The sequence below is a fragment of the Malus sylvestris genome, chromosome 3 (assembly GCF_916048215.2).
Source record: "Malus sylvestris chromosome 3, drMalSylv7.2, whole genome shotgun sequence".
Taxonomy (NCBI): domain Eukaryota; kingdom Viridiplantae; phylum Streptophyta; class Magnoliopsida; order Rosales; family Rosaceae; genus Malus; species Malus sylvestris.
This window is the reverse complement of record NC_062262.1, coordinates 875746-879820: the sequence shown is the minus strand read 5'-3', so window position 1 is coordinate 879820 and position 4075 is coordinate 875746. Positions and strand designations below refer to the sequence as shown.

General features: G+C 34.7%; 1 pseudogene; it reads left to right on the top strand.

Annotated features, from left to right (window-relative positions):
- Window positions 1-791: 791 nt before the first annotated feature.
- On the top strand, window positions 792-3613 carry LOC126615372 (beta-glucosidase 12-like; annotated as a pseudogene).
- Window positions 3614-4075: the final 462 nt, after the last annotated feature.

Below are 4075 nucleotides of genomic sequence, written 5' to 3'. Positions count from 1 at the left end.
TGGATATTGGTGCATATAAGGATCAGCAGAATAAGGGTATGGACAAGAGGTAAGAACACCCCCAGTTGTTGCTGGTAAATGGCTATGCCCTGCAGGATTAGAACCCGAAGCTGATGAATCACCTTGAGTGGACTGAGACCCTTGAACATATAATGCAGAAAGATTATTAGACACACCACTGGATTCACCTTCAATCTCTTTTTCTGCCCCAAGCAACAGAGCCCTAAATTCTTTCAAAGAAATAGAGGACTCTCTAGCTAATATAACTGTTCGAATTATGGCAAATTCTTTTGGTAACCCAGCTAACCCAGCAATTATCACATCATTATCAGAAATGAGTTCTCCAGCAGCAGTTAATTGTTCCCTTATATTTTTCAACCTTAACAGATATCTATCAATTGAATCACCTCCTTTCTGAATTGTATGCAATTCAGTCTTTGGTAGACACCGAAGCAAATTGATCCACAAGATTTGACCAAGCCTCACACGCAGTTACACACCCAAGAACATATTCAATAGCCTCATCAGACAAAGTAGCTAATAAAAGACTCAACAATGCCATATCTGTGGATTCCCAGTCAACATAAGCATCAGTAAGTGCAGAAGTAACACCTCTCTCAGGATGAATGACAAATTTGGGTGGACACACAAGAGTCCCATCAAAATGCCCAAACAATTTATGCCCTTTCAACACAGACTTAAACTGAAACGCCCACTTTGCAAAATTATCTTCCTTCAATTTTATAGTAATCATTCCCAGCAAATTTTCAACTTTCACACTAGGATTAGTCATGACTTTGCAATGCAACAAACAGAATCGTTCAAGAAACTACAAACACACCCAACTGTTCTACGGAAAGAAATAAAAGGAGAGACTGAAACTCCCGCAGTGAACAAGAAAGACTGAAACTTTCTTAGGAATCAAGAGAGAATGAAACTCCCGTAGTAATCAAGAAAGACTGAAACTTTCTTATGAATCAAGAGAGAATGAAACTCCCGTAGTAAGCAAACACAAGAATTCGTAATCAAACACACAACAATCTGAAATCTTGAACAGCTAATCAGGACTGAAACCCAATTACCCAGTAGAAAAACAAACACAATATCACCTGAATTGATGCTTGTGATGAAAAACACCCAAATCTCCAGAGCTTCACTCACGGCGAAATCCCCGGCGACTCTTCGATTGTGAATTGTAGCAGCGGAAGACCTAGGATCGACAACGGCAGTGAGCCAATGCCGGCGATGATACCATATTAACTCTAAAGAATCAATGAAACCTTGAGTCTGAAGAAATCGAAGAACAAGTAATAAGGAAAAGAGAGAGAGACGTTTCTGTTTTTCTATGAACAGTGGAAAAATTTATTATTACATGATACTGCTCTAAGTCTCTAAACAAAGCTTATATAGAAACTTATAATGAGCAGATTTACACTTTTACCCTTTCAACAAACTCTAACTGTTTTTCCAACATACTCAATCTAATCCAAATCCAACAAACTCAATCTAATCCAAATCAATCTAATCCAAATCTATTTGGTTAATAGTTGGTGTATCCAAGCCTGTTGGATTTTACGACAAAGTTGTTTTCGTCCTTTGTGAATTTGGTTGGAAAAAATACCTTATTATTTTGGTGAGTACCTTATTATGCAGATCTTTGTTTTATGCATTTTGGTGATCGAGTAAAGCGCCGGCTCACTTTGAATGAGCCATTTACTGTAAGTAACCATGGTTATGCAATCGGGACTCACGCACCGGGACGATGCTCTGCTTGGCAAAAATTGAACTGCATTGGTGGAAATTCGGCTGTTGAACCATATTTGGTGACACACCACCAACTCCTTTCTCATGCAGCCACTGTGAAGTTGTACAAGACTAAATACCAGGTCTAATTAATTATTTATTTGGGACTGAATATTTGGTTCTTAATTAAAAATTATATTTGAGGCATTAGTAGTATTTAGTTACAATAAATTAGGAATACTTGGCATATTGAGATAAACAACGGTGATATTTTTATCTGCCTCTTAATATATATTCTTGAACTTTCTTATGTAGGAATATCAAAATGGTGCGATAGGATTAGCAGTAGTGACACACTGGTTTGAGCCAGCTTCGAAGGCAAAAAAAGATATAGATGCTGCAAATCGAGCTTTGGATTTTATGTTTGGATGGTAAATATATTATTGAAATATACATATATATCAACTAGTATTTTTCAATCGGATGTATCAACTAGTTAAATATTTTATTTATAAATACTTTATTTTTTTATACAAAATTAAAAAATATATATATAGTTAGCAAGACATTATAGCTACCATGAGTTCATGCTTGGAATATCTGTATATTTTGTAGGTTTATGGACCCAATCACAACTGGTGACTATCCCCGAAGCATGCGAACATATGTTGGATCACGATTACCTCAATTCACAAAAGAGCAGTCCGATTCTCTAAATGGGTCATATGATTTTATAGGAATCAATTACTACTCTGCTAGATATGCAAGCAATCCACTAGAGAATTCATCTGACCCTGAAAACTACATAAATGATCCTCATGTTAATGCGACAAGTGAGTACAAATTAAAAACTTATTTCAAGCAATTAATTAAGTTCTCAGAATACTTAGATTCTAATATTTGTGTATATTATGACAGCTGAGGTTAATGGAAAACCCATTGGTCCACGGGTACACATCCAATTTGAACTTAAAAGTTTTTGGCACTTGGAGGATTAATATGTATTTTTTTCTGCATAAAAACATAACTCATGTGAATTCCAATTATCTTTAAATGGTTTTGTAGGCTGCTTCGGATTAGTTATACATTTATCCAAAAGGAATTCACGATCTTATGATTTATACCAAGAAAAAGTATAATGATCCAGCCATTTATATTACTGAAAATGGTAAGCAATACTTTCAAGCCTTAATTAATTGCATTATCAAAGTTTCACATGTGTATGCATAACTAAATTAGGTGCAGTCTAAACTCAAAAACTAAATGCAGATTTCACTTTAGAGAAAATTATCAACGCATATAATAATTCATTATGTTGCAGGCGTCGATGAGTTCACTAATAGCAGCTTATCACTCGCACAAGCCCTTAATGATACCATCAGAGTCAACTACTATCGTGACCACCTTTGTCACCTTCAAGCAGCAATTCAGTTAGTACCTTGTTTAGGAATTCAATAAGGCTATATATAGTGTTATACATACATACATACATACATACATATATATATATATATATATATATATATATATATATATATATCTATGCCTTCTTACAATTTTTTTTTATTATATTTAATTATCCATATCAATGCATTTGGTTGCTTTGTTTTCTACATGTGTGCGCAGATCGGGTGCTAAAGTAAAAGGATACTTTGCATGGTCGATACTAGATAACTTTGAATGGGCAGAAGGATATCGTAGTCGATTTGGTCTTAACTATGTGGACTATGATGGTGCACTGACAAGGTACCCAAAACGCTCGGCAAACTGGTTCAAAACTTTCTTGAAGAAGAGCCAAAGAAATATGAAAAATATTCAAGTATCTGTGGATGATAATGATGAGGACATCAAACTTGTTTATCAAATTTGAATCCCAAATAATGAATAAAGTACAATGGATCTACCAGAGTCGTTGTGCAAGTTGTTATTCAAGTTTTAGTTTTCTGTTTGACTCATAATGAATCAGAATAAGTTGCGGCAACTCACTATGAGTTTGTTGTCCCTCCTTGTGACTTTTGTATTTTTACTTTTGCTTTATGTTGTTGATGTATTCAAGCCTGTTGAATTTCATGACAAAGCGGTTTTCATCCTCTGTGAATTTGGTTGGGAAAATACCATCTATTATTTAAATGTTGTTTATGTACTCCCTCCTGTATTTGTATTCGCCTTTGTGACTTTTGGCTGGCCCTTCGTTTATGAATCCGATTTCTCATTATTTATAATAAAAATAAAAGAAAATTTGAGTTACTTGAAGCTAATTTTTTCTTATCTTCAGCTAATTGGAAATATGAAAAATATTTCAACATCTTTTAAACCATTGCAAGGTTTTTTC